This window comes from Eulemur rufifrons, chromosome 1 (genome assembly GCF_041146395.1).
Source record: "Eulemur rufifrons isolate Redbay chromosome 1, OSU_ERuf_1, whole genome shotgun sequence".
Lineage (NCBI taxonomy): Eukaryota > Metazoa > Chordata > Mammalia > Primates > Lemuridae > Eulemur > Eulemur rufifrons.
Window position 1 is genome coordinate 31,319,293 of NC_090983.1, and position 13,500 is coordinate 31,332,792.

At 45.5% G+C, this 13,500-nt stretch overlaps 1 protein-coding gene across 1 annotated transcript in view; it reads right to left on the bottom strand.

The window, feature by feature from the left end:
* Positions 1-3,321, bottom strand: part of CASP8 (caspase 8) — a 29,484-nt gene extending 26,163 nt beyond the window's left edge. The window contains exons 1-2 of the mRNA XM_069485281.1: positions 3,000-3,321; positions 327-529 (exon numbers count right to left, since the gene is read on the bottom strand). The gene's annotated coding sequence lies outside the window, so the exon portion shown is untranslated. The remainder of the gene's footprint in view (positions 1-326; positions 530-2,999) is intronic.
* Between the last annotated feature and the right edge of the window lie 10,179 nt (positions 3,322-13,500).

Sequence of the window (13,500 nt, forward strand, 5' to 3'; positions counted from 1 at the left end):
TAGCCACAAAGTCAGTTGAGGTTTAAATTTTGGCTTCTATTCTTTGACAAGTTTGGCCGGGGTAAGGATGTGGCCTTTGGAGCATTTCAGAAGCCCCCAGGACTCCATCAGTCTACGCTGGAGGGGCCTTGAGATCTGGCAAGAGCGGGGCCCTGGGCAAGGCGCTCAGAGGGACCGCTGGGTCCCTTGGCTAACTCCCATGGTTCCCCCATCCACACCCACTGCACGATCACCTCCATCCCACCCTCAGCAGCCTAGAAAACTCTAGAATCAAAGGCCTTCCTCCCAAAGGCCGAGCCGACCTTACGGAAGAGGCAAATCCTTACCAAAGAGGCCTTCACAGTGACAGCACCTTCTCCGCAGGCCTCCTCACTGCAGTCTGCGCAGAGTCGTGGCCAGAAGCCTCACACAAAGGACGCCCGCCGCCGATGTACTTCCTGTTTTTCAAACTCCTGAGTCACAAGCCCTCGCTGGAGCAAGAAGAGGGCTGGCCTCTGAGTAACCTGAGTGGCAGGGGCTCCTTCTAGAACTGCACGACAGAGGCGGGTGGTACAGGGGACACAGCTGGGTGAGGAAACCTGGCCGCCTGAGCTTTGGCTCTGGCTGTGAGACTGGATGAGTCACTTACATTTGGGGCCTCCTTTCCACATTCCAAAATGAGGAAGTTGAGCTCCATGATAACTAAGAACCCTCTTTTTCATACATCAAGACTTTAAAGAATTTTTCTGGGTTCCTCATTAAGACTTTAATTTTTTTATTCAATAAATATTGATCGGGCCCCTCTGAGAGGCCTTGAGATCTGGACACTGCAGGGCCCTCATCAAGGTTCTCAGTTAGTAGAACTCTACTAACCCCACAGCTAAATCTCATGGTTTGCCCAAGGAGGATCCCCACGGCTCCAACGCCACCAGATCCCACCTTCAACAGTCTAAAAAACTCTGAAACCAAAGGCCTTCCTCCCCAAAGACCAGGGTGATCTTACCATAGAGGATATAACAGTAAACAAAACATACAAAAACCCCTGCCTTCATACTGTGAGATAGTTGAGATGCTTTCTAATGTTAACAGTAGGAAAAGAGGCAGGAGGATAGCCTGAGGCTCAGACAAGCCCAAGCAACATAGAGAACCATCTCTTTGGGGGCAGGGAGGGGGGGTGGGAAGTAGGAAAAGAAAATCAAGCATCTCTGTTCTTTGAATCTGCCTTTAATCTATAAGCTTCATGAGACTTCCATTACCCTAACTGCCCACCAAGCCCCACAAGTAGGATGAGGCTTATAGAATACAAGTTTGCAGAAGGCAGGGGCCCATCTTGTAGCTGAGAGGATTGAATGAAGTATCTGAAAGTGCCTTGTTCACCCTAGAGGGCTAGAAAAAGGTGACCTCATAATATCCATGCCATTATCTGACACTCAATTCTGCCCCGGTAAGTCTTGCAGAGAACACAGCAACAGAATGATATCCTATTAGTGACTAAATCCAGCCCCAAGAAGCATTCCCCTGCATCTGCCCAGCCCCCATTCCAGCATTTGTACCACCGTTGTGTGACTATTTCCTATCCTAGGCCGTGAGCCTCATGAGGGCAGGGACTGCATCTTTCATATCTCTGTCCCCAGAACCTGCCACAGGAACAGCAATGTCTAGAACATTCAAAGAATGCCTGCAAATCAACAAGAAATAAAACCTCTGCAGAAGGGCAATGGGTGTGAACATAGAGCTCCCTAATGGGGATACCCAAAGAGCTCAAGTGTAGGAAGGGTGCTCACACACATGAGTAACCTGGACCGTGCAAAAGAAAGCAATGAGACACCCACTTTATCCCTACCGCACAGGCAAAGGTTTGCAAGTGGGGTCAACCAAGGATTGGCAGGCAGGCAGGACAATGGAAGCCTCGTGGAAGCAGGTAGCAGGGCTCAGTCTGATCAAGTATCAACGTACACCACGGCCACATACCAGCCAAGTTCTTATGCTGCCCTTGGATAGGATTTGTGGAGGCTGTACAACCAATAACAACGCACAGTGGTTAGAAACTGGGGCCTGGCCCAGTAGAGAGAATTTGAAGAGCAGAATGCGTAGTTAAAAAAAAAAAAAAAAAAAAAAAGCCAGGCGAGCTGGCTCACGCCTGGAATCCCAGCTCTTAAGGAGGCTGAGGCAGGAGGATTACTTGCGCCCAGGAGTTCAAGGCTGCATTTAGCTATGATCCTGCCACTGCACTCCAGCCTAGGCAACAAAGCAAGACCCTGTTGCAATTATAAATAAATAAATAAAAAGTAAGAAACAGGATGAGTAAAATAAAATACAAATAGTGTTAATATGGGATAATACGTGCTAATGCCCACTGGTACTTAGTTGGCCAGTCACTGTCTTAAGTGGTTTACAGGGATTATCTGCCTCCAGCCTCACAACAACCTCACAGAGGTGTTCATTATTAATCTTATTTAATGGTGAGGAAACAGAGGCCCAGAGGAATTACTTACTTGCCCAAGGTCACGTAGGCAAAAAAATAACATACAAACGCAAAGCAAAACTGGATTTTGCAAAGGTACAGATAAATGCAGGGATCCAACCCAAAGCACTAGAGTTGTCTTGGGGAGTGGGGGTGGGGGTGGGGAAGGAAGTACCTAAAACTTGGGAGGGGAGAAGGCTGAAGGCCTCAGGGGCATCCTGAGCTGGCAGATGGTTCATTCATTGGTTAGCCCAGGGACAAGGGAAAAAGAAAACAAACTTAAGTAAAAAAGTTCTCTGGAATCTCCAAACTCGGGTGCACAGGAGGGAGGCTGTGTCTGAGGACAGAAAGTTAGCAGAGGGACTGGGAATTCCTCAGAGTAGCAAAGCAGCCAGGCCGGTGGCTGTGGCTCCAGAGAAAGCCCACAGGACAGCTGGGCTCGCAGGACCCAGAGGTGTCCCCTGTCGGGCAGGTCCAAGCTGCCTGGAGTGAGCCAATGAAGCACGAATATTTTCGGGTTTCCTGTTACAGAAGCCACTTGGCACCAGGCACTTACCTGCTTCACCCTCTCCCAGCACCACAACAGCCACTGAGTCCCCTAAACTGCCTCATTCCAAGTGCTCAAATTCCTACACTGCTCACACTAGAACGAATCCCAGGAAGTGGATGGGGGAAGGGAGGAGGAAACCACCACCAGGAAGGAGCTTTCTTTTACTTTCAGTTGATCACTCCACCAGCTCTTCTGCCTCCCTCAGTGGACTCACTTCCTGTTGAATTAAGCAGCGAATTCAGCAGGGCTTTAACAAATCACAAGAGATAAAAGAAGTAGAATCTGTGAATCTGACCCGAATCTGGTCTTCAGCAAGAGAGAAAGAAAAATCCTCAACAGAAAGAACTAGAGAGTAAACTTTGTTCCTAAAATGGGAGGACAGAGATGACTCACTATAACAGGAAATTTGATATTTAAAGGAACCAGTGCCCAATTTCCAAACATTCAGAAGAGGGAGATTGTAGGCAATTCACTGACGTGCAAACTAAGAACCAGGCAGCTGGCCGTGCTTTATTGGAAAGCATTTAAACTGACTCCGTTTCGCACTATGAACCCCTGTCTGTGGCAAGCTATATGCCATTCTTCCTTGTAAGGAGTCTGGGGAGAGGAATTTCCCTCTGCCTTGGTCTAAATCTCAGCACTGAAGCCATAAACAGCCCCTGCACCCCATTGTATCTCAGGGGCTCTTCTTGGTCAAAGCCAGCCTGTAGCCGAAATGTGGGCAGATTGTGCACAAAAGGGAGGAAGGGTTCTGGCCCAACACTGAGTAGGGGCAAGGACATTTGAGCCCCCATCCCTGGCCCCGCTCTTGGGTTTAGTGGTACCCAGTGTCTGTAGTGCTGAGCCTGGAACGGTGGGGACACTGAGTTCTGCCCCCTAGGCTGTCCCTGCCACAGGCCCTCCCCTGCTTCTCCCCATCTGCCATCCCCTCCCCACCCTCTGCCTCTGTTTCCTGTTAAAAACTTTTTAAGGATTTTCTGCCCTTTTGTTTCCACATCGTGTACATTTTATCACCAAAGCACCAACAATAATACAATAACTGTGTGTTACACCCTTTTCATGAACTATCTCATTTCTCACAGCAATGCAGGGATATCGTTCTCCCACGTTATGGATGAGGAAACTAAGCCTCAAACAGCCACATGGATTCAAATTCTGTCCAGTTGGACCAAAGGCAAGGATTTTTCTACTATGATACAATAACTCCCTTTCCCCAACACTTGGGATTTGGAATGAACCGTGTGGACAGAAGAAGAACAAATTTAAACAAAGACAGAGGGACCTGTGCACGAAGGTCAGAAGGTCCTGGCATTCTCTCAGTTGCCTAGCACAAAGGAGTTGGTCTAATTAAAGGCACAAGCTCACACTTATGAAATCATTTGTTTATGCCAGACATAATCACCTACACTGGCTCATTTCAACTTCTAAACAATTCTCAGAAATGGATGCTACTATTGTTCCCATTTTATGAATAAGGACACTGAGGCTTAGGGAGGTCCAAAGACTTGGCCAAGCTCATTTGGCTAGAGAGGGACAGAATGAGTTCTGTTCGTCTCTAAGGTCTTGAGTGGTTCATCACTGCGTAAACATTAGTACACAACCATGACTCTCAACCTTACTGACCTCGGAATTAACTGCGGAGTTTCCAAAAATACCAGCCCTCAGGCTCCAGCTTCAGAACTCCTACCTGAGCAAAATCGTGGGAGATAAAACAGCTCAAGCACTTAGAATAGTGCCTGGGCCTTTGACAGCTCTCAATAAATATTCAGTACCATTGTTAGGTAAGTTCCCACCACCTGTAAGATGGCTACAAATTATGAAGCCTGTGTACAGATAGATGCAGGAACTAAGTTCAATATCAATTAGCTGACAAAAGGCGGGGTGAGTGCATGAACTCAGGAGTGTCTCACTCTGGAATTTCCACTCTTGGCCCTTGTGCGCATCTCACGGCCTGGACCCAGGCCCAGCCTGGCAGAAATGGATGAGTTGCTGGAGGCACACAGAGGGCAGTACTGAGGATGGGGTGGGGTGTCTCAGGGCTTCAGCTTCTGCCATTTGTAAGGCACTGATCCTAGATTCCCCCAGTCTTACATCTTTTAAAAAAGGAATATGAATAATTAATAAAGGAATCATGAACCTCAAGTTGGTTAAATTCCTATTGTGATCTACAAGAATCATTCTTACTTCATTTGCTCTAACTAGTTTCTCACCCCCATCTTGAGATATGTCTGTGCAGTTATTTACATCAAAATTAATAAAGTGCCTGGTCTTTATGCAGGGAAGCTGGAAGACCCAGAGGTGCTGCCATACCTGCAGGAACATGGGGCAGCTGGCTCCTGCCCAGTGCGGGGTGACTCATTCTCCAGGTGGTTCCCACCCTCCCAAATCTCAGCTCCCACCTGAGGCCTGTTCCAGAGACTACTATGTCTAGGGTGTGCTTACTAATTCACTAACAGCACGTTGGATCTGTAAGTCTCCCAAAGAAATCCAACAAAGACTAAACCTAAGCTCAACTGCAGTGCACCCTTCCCATTCATTTGGATTTGAACTACAGGACACTATTCAAAGGTAAATACTGACAGTGAAACAAAAATCTCCTGAATGTACATGTTCTTTTGTTTGTTGCTTTCTTGTTAAGTTGTATATAACTAACCCATGTGCCAGGGTGGTACAGTTTGTGGATTTGACTGGGCCTCTACTCTCCCTTCTTTGACTCTCTGGCGGCTGACCTTGGCTACTGCCCTGGGCTCTTCCTCCAGAGTGCGGTGAGAGAAGGGAAAAGAGCCCACACTCAAATCTAGCTATTTCATCTTCTGGGCCTTGTCGGGAGAGGCTCAAAGAGTTGTCTAACACAAAGCTTTCAGCAGCTGGGATTTCAAGTTATTTGTTTTTCGTTTTGGTATTGAAATGATTAGACAGTCATGGGCATATGTATTAATACAGAGAGGAGTTTACAACCAGTGACCACAACATGTGTATTCTGCAACTTGTTGACTACCAACACCTGTCCCCTCTATTTTCTCAAAAGAAACTACTGGAGACAAGAAATCACACCCCTGATCTAGAAGGGAAGAAATAGATCACTCTTAGGCTTTGATTCCCACATTCATGTCACTGACCTAGCTTTGCCAGAATTTTCTTGAAGGTCTGAACAGAGAAGAGATGAGGGTCCTCAATGTTCTTGCTTCCCTATGTGCCCATACCCAAGAAATGGGGCACCTCAAACCCTAAAGATAAGTGCTGAGTCACTTTTAAAATTTTTTAAATTGTGGTAAAATGCATACAACATAAAATTGACCACTGTAACCGTGTGTAAGGGTACAGTTCAGTGGCATCAGGTGAGTCACATTGCTGTGCAACCATCCCTGCCCCCCAAGAATCACTTCTCGTGACATAACAACAGTGCATTCATTAAGCACTGTACAATTTTAGAGCATTTTCTCTACTTTATCTCATTTGATCCTCACTGGTAAAGGATTTTTAAGGAGTGGAAGGGTATGTGTCAGATGAAGAGGAGGATGTGAAGGAAATAAAAGTTCAGAAAAGTAAAGTGACTCAGCTGGGACTACATAGCTACTGTATCTACCTACAGCACTAGCAACTGTTTCCTTAAAAAAAAAAAAAATCAAAAGATGGGAGGATTATTCCCTGAAATAGATATTTTCTCCATTTGGAAACAATTCACTCCTCACTTTCTGCAAAGGAATTTCATTTTTTTCTCTATCAAAGAGGATTTCAAGAATATTTGTGGTAGTAACAATTAAAACACATTCAATTTAAGGAAAGGGCAATGATTTTTTTTCCTTAAAACTATTAGTGAAGATAACACCACATTCTCAGTAGATGTATACCCTAAGTTATAAAACTAAAGAGTTGCGGTTTACGACGTTATTTCACAAACTTCTAGTTCCTGAGGAAATGAGTCATCCCTCACCTGACATGACATGTTATGGGGGACAGATATTCGTGGAGAACTACTCTTCAAAAGACGCAGTTAAGAAAGTGAAGATAAGCCACAGATCAGGAAAAAATGTTTGCAAAACACATATCTGATAAAGGACTGTTACCTAAAATATACAAAACTCAACAATAAAAAAACAAACGAATGAAAAGCAGGCAAGAGATCTGAACGGCCACTTCACCAGAAAGATCTATACATGGCAAATAAGCATATGAAAAAATGTTCAATGTCATGGTCATGTGTCAGCAGGGAATTGCAAGTTAAAACAACAATGAGATTCCATTACACATCTTCCAGAATTGCTAAAATCCGGAACACTGACAGCACCAAATGCTGGAGAGGATGTGGAGCCTCAGGAGCTCTCATTCATTGCAGGTGAGAATAAAAAATGGTACAGCCACTTTGGAAAACAGTTTGGCAGTTTCCTACAAAGCTAAATACATTATTCCTATACAATCCGGCAATCGCATTTCTAAGAATTTATCCAAATTAGTTGAAAATTTATGTCTACATGAATGTTCATAGCAGCTCTATTCATAATTCATAATTGCCAAAAGTTGGAAGCAAGGCCAAGCAAGTGCTGTAATCCCAGCACTTTGGGAGGCCAAGGCAAGAGGATCAATTGAAGCCAGGAGTTCAAGACCAGCTTGAGCAACATAGGGAGACCCCTGTCTCTACAAAAAATAAGAAAAATTAGCGGGGTGTGGTGGCACATACCTGTAGACCAGCTACTCGGAAAGCTGAGGCAGGAAGACCACTTAAGCCAGGATTTTGAGGTTACACAGTGAGCTATGATGACACCATTGCACTCTAGCCCAGGCAACAGAGAGAGACCTGTCTCAAAAAAAAAAAAAAAAAGCTGGAAGCAACCAAGATGTCCTTCAATAAATAAATGGATAGACTATGGCACATCCCACAAATGGAATATTATTCAACAATAAAGATGGCTGGGCGAGGTGGTTCACATCTGTAATACTAGTACTCTGGGAGGCTGAGGTAGGAGGATCGCTTGAGCTCAGGAGTTCAAGACCAGCCTGAACAAGAGCAAGACCCTGTCTCTACTAAAAATACAAAAATTAGCCAGGCATGGTGGGGTGCACCTGTAGTCTCAGCTACTCAGGAGGCTGAGGCAGGAGGATTGCTTGAGCCCAGGAGTTTGAGGTTGCTGTGAGCTAGGCTGACGCCACGGCATTCTAGCCCAAGCAACAGAGCAAGACTGTCTCAAAAAAAAAAAAAAAAAAAAGAAAAGAAAAGAAAAGAAAACCATTAAAAGAAATGAGCTATCAAGCCATGAAAAAACATGCAGGAATCTTAAATGCATATTACCAAGTGAAAGAAGGCAGCCTGAAAAAACTACAGACTATAAAATTGCAACTATATGACATTCTGGAAAAAAACTTTAGAGACAGTAAAAATATCAGTGGTTGCCAGGGACTCAGTACGGGAAGGGTGAGTAGGGGAAGCACAGGGGACTTTTAGAGCAATGAAATTATTCTGTATGATATTGTAAGAGCGGCTACAAGACATGCATTTGGCAAACCCAGTTGAATGTATAATATCAAAATAGTCCCTAATGGAAACTATGGGACTTTAGTTAATAATAATTTATTGATGGGGTTCAGGTTACGCTACCATAAAATATGGCACCTTGGCATATTGAATATTTTAAGCTAAAGGAATTTGCAAAAGCCGCACGTACAGGAAGGATTTTCTGACCTTCACCTGACGCAGGTCATAAGACCCTCATGTGAGACAGGAATCTAAACAAACGGGCCGTGCTACGCTACCCCCAGTGTACCAAACTCATCCGACCCTGCTCTGCCAGGGGCTCCAGGCCTGTCCACTCTTCATCAAACCTATTCCAGCTTTGTTTCTTGGGGTCTTCATTTCCTTATGAAGGCTTCCATGTCACATAAGACTTATATTAAATAAATGTGTACACTTTTCTCTTGCTAATCTGTCTTTTGTTACAGAAGGAAAAGATATTTGCCCTCACCTGCAGTATCAATATTGGTTGGTCACTTGTAACAAGCGCGCGACACTAACAATGCAAGACGTTGATAACAGGGAAACGTGTGGAGGGGAGAAGGAAGGGCAGGGGACACGTGGGCGCTCTCAGTACTTTCTGCTCGATTTTTCTGTAAACTTAAAAATGTTTCCTTAAAAAGAAGTCTATTAATTTAAAAGATGTCTCACACATATATTATCTCACTGATAGATGGATAAAGATGACAATAGTGACGAAACGATGGTCTTTTTAAAAAATAATGACAGATCCATTAGATAGCCGTATAAAAGTAAAATGGACCTTGATTTCCTACCTTCACAAAATTCAAATCCAGATGGATCATAAACCTAAATATGAAAGGGAAGGCGATAAAAACTTCTACGAACAACCCTAATAGAATATCTTCACGATATTGCAGCCGGACGAATCCTCTGAAAAGGATGATGTGAAGGAAATGAAAGTTTAGAAGAATGAAGTGACTCAGTTGTGACACATAGGGGCCACTGGGCCATCAAGGCGAAAGTCTCCTAAACAGGACACAGAAAGTGCTAACCATACGGGGAAAATGATCAGCAGGCCAATTTTAGAATTAAGAGCTTCTTTTCAGAAAAATGATACCATTGAGAGTAGGAAGGCAGGCTAGAGAATAGAACTCTGATACGGAGCGATCTCCGGGATGTGTTGGCAAGTGAACGGGGGTTGTTGCAGAAAGGGGGTGTGTGTGTGTGTGTGTGTGTGTGTGTGTACACAAACATATCTATATAGGGTTATTGATTTTGTTCTAGCATAAAGCAGTGAAGGAAAAAAATCTAGCCCTCTTGATGTGATTCAGTTTGATTTCTTCCTTATATTAAAATGAGGGGAACGTCCAGTTCTGAAACACGGTGGCACAGACTCACTTTTCCCTTCTCCCCTCTAAGTACACCTAAATGTCGGGAAAATTCAGCAACCACACAACAACTCTGAGAGGTGGGAGGTAGAAGGCAGACTGTCTAGGGACCTGCAGACAGGAACGACACCCCATTTTGCGCCCTGGGCTGTCTTTTAATTCCCACATATGCTAGACGGAAAACTAAAGAGGCCTACAAACTAGAACTGAGAAAAAGGCCTAGATTCAAAAGAACAAAGAAGGCAAAATGACAAAAAAGAAAAGCCTGCTGTCTCCAGCCAAAGGACCAGGAAGGGGGTGGCTTGGCAGGGAGATGCTCACCATTCACACCTGGGCAGTGACAGCAGGACCTGCCTGGGACCTGGGTCTCACTCCTAACCCGGAGCAGTGGCAGGCTATCCGGTTGGTCCCCTGGGTCTACAATGAGGAAGTGGGGACGGCAGATGAGGAGACTGTAACCAGACTCAAATTTCTTGGTCTGTGTGTGCTGCTCCTGCTGTTTATCAAGTCCAGTCAAGCCTCTTCGTGAGGTCGGGTCAGTCAGTTGGCAACACAGTCTTAACTGGCAGATTCCCAGGCACAGAAGGCCTCTGATAATGGCCCCAGATTTGGGCCCAAGCCACACATCAATGGGCCCAATCATGGGACATAAAATGAAGACTCCATGCCCTGTTTCACGCCCCAAGTGGCAGGGGTGCTTGAGTGTTTCAGTGGACACAGGACAGGGTAAAGTGACTGCCGGGGTGTATGAAATAACTCTGGCCTGCACTATGCATCTCTGGGGTCTCGGTGCTGCAATTCCTCAAAGGCGGCTGTCATCTGCACTGTGTGTTTCATCAGGCTGCCTGATTGCACAGCCTCAGTCTCCATGGGGAGCCCTGCAAGGGCTCTCGATCCCTTTCTGAAGACTCAGATGAGAGACAGAATAGCTACTAAACAACAAGGGGTGGGGACAGTAACCCCCTTCACCATCTATCTCCTGGGTGCAGAGCATGGGGGTTTGCCCACAAGGACTTCAAAGATAATCACCATCAACTTGAGGCTTCTCACTCAACATTTGCCTTAAGGTGGCCCTGCCACTTTGCCCTGGTTATTCCCATGGGATGGATATCAATGGATAGAGAAGAAACTTTTGCTGAGTCACAGAGGATCCGAGCCACATTGGAGTTCACCTCCCTGGAGATGGATGGGAGGTGCTCCCATTGCCCATGTCACGGTCTGTGGGGAAAATTCCCCCCAGCTGACAGGGCCTGAGCACGTTCGGACCTGTGAGCCAGGGCACAGGGGAGGGAGGGGTGGGAATCTAATCCTCCTTCCGTCTCTCCTACAGAGTAGCCTGCAGTCACCAAATTCATTGCTGTGCCCATCCCAGGCAGTTGCCACTGCTCTGCGTCCCCACAGATAAACATCTGATTGCTGTGCCCACTGAATACTGCAAACAAGCATTTCTCTGAACTTGGACTTTTCTGGTACCTAAGCTCCCCCAACCGTATTAGTCTGCACACAATGCAACGCTCGGCTGGACTCTGACAGGGCAGGAACAGACACCTTCCTACATGTCAGCTTGCTGCTTTCCAGGTTGGGGGCAACTGGAACATCTGGGGAAAGGGGCACGGGACATGCCCTCAGGGCTATTTTGGCCTCAGTAGTGAAGGCTTCCCCTCCCCTACACTTGCTGCCACCTCACATGGACTTTTCAATTCTACCCGAGGACTTTGCCCGCCAGGAGGGACTTCTGGTTGGTTGACCCCCATAATAATAAATTACATTCTCGGCACTATGTGTGTCCCCTGGAGTATTTTTCTTATAAAAACCATGGCAAAAAAACAAACAAACAAACAACAACAACAAAAAAAACCATGGCTTCACCTGCTTTCCACCTAACAGTGTAATATGCACCTGTGGGCATTATAAGAGATTTCCAAATACCCAAATAGCCCCTCCTATGGAGCAAATCACCCTGTACCAAGTAAGACGGGAACTCCAAAACTGGGCAGACCCCGGTTACTTGGAATAATTGCCAGGTGACATTACTGACTCTCTGCTCACGCATACACTCCAGGCAATTGTGCCTACTGTTGGGGTCTTTCACCAGAAAGTTTGTGCACAACCTGTCTGTGACCCCCGCTGAGGTCATTAATGGTGCTACTCCAGCCTTGGAGGCACAAGAGGCGAGCCTCCATGCTTGGCCCGAGTGGTGTTGATAACTGCGTAGCTCCTGACTTCATGGTCGCCAAGGGGAGGGCTACGTGACTGGCAACACCTGGTGATGCACCTGGATCAAGGAGACTGGTGAAGTAGAACAGTTCTTCGTCAGGCTTAGAAAAACAGCCCCTCATCTCTCTCAACATCTACCTCCTTAACAAATCTCTGAGTGTTAAAGGAGCTCAGGGAATTTCACCCCAAAATAAGACTCCTTGGTGTAAAGAGTATTTTTAATTTTTTTTTTTTTTTTTTTTTTTGAGACAGAGTCTCGCTCGGTTGCCTGGGCTAGAGTGAGTGCCGTGGCGTCAGCCTAGCTCACAGCAACCTCAAACTCCTGGGCTCAAGCAATCCTCCTGCCTCAGCCTCCTGAGTAGCTGGGACTACAGGCATGCCCCACCATGCCTGGCTAATTTTATAGATATATTTTTTTAGTTGTCCAGCTAATTTCTTTCTATTTTTTTAGTAGAGACAGGGGTCTCGCTCTTGCTCAGGCTGGTCTCGAACTCCAGAGCTCAAACGAGCTGCCTGCCTCAGCCTCCCAGAGAGCTAGGATTACAGGCGTGAGCCACCACGCCCGGCCGAGTATTTTGAATTAAAGGCCCTTAGAGATCAACAGGCCTTGGATGGGGCTTTCCCTCTGTCTGTGTGAAACTAGACAGCCATCAAGAAGGACAATTGTCTTTCCTTCCCCTCCCTGTTATCTCTGTATCTATTGCAAGAAAGAAGATTAACAATGCAACCAGACCTAGCACAACCCATTTCAAAAATAATATCTGTCAGGTTAATTTAATTTCCAAAGAGAATCATTTACAAGTCAATTCCCGCCCCCCATCCATTCTTTCTCCTAAATATCTACTCATCCTCCCTAGTAAACATTTATTGTCCCTCAACAGAATCACCTATATTCCTCATCTCCATCTCCCCTCTAAAATGAGGGTATAGAGGCTTCTGGACCCCATAGGGATATTGGGTAATCACTCTGTGATTTTCCCTGTGCATGCAGTAAATAAATTTGTAATCTCTTTCTCTTACTAAACTGCCTTATTGTGAGTTGATCTTTCAGTGAACCTTTCAGGACTGAGAGAAGTTTCCCTTCCCCACACAGTGTCAATGCAATATTGTTAATTATAGGCACAACGTTGTACAGCAGATCTCTAGAACTTACTCATCTTGCTTAACTGAAACTTTATGCTCCTGGATCAGTAACTCTCCTTTCCACCCACTCCCCAGCTCCTGACAACCACCATTTTACTCTTTGATTCTATGAATTTGATTATTTTAGAAAGCATATATAAGTGCAATCATGTAGTATATGTCTTTCTGTGACTGGCTTATTTCACTTAGCATAGTGTCCTCAAGATTCATCCATGTTGTCACATATTACAGAATTTACTTCTTTGTTAAGGCTGAATAATATTCCATTACATGTACATACCATATTTTC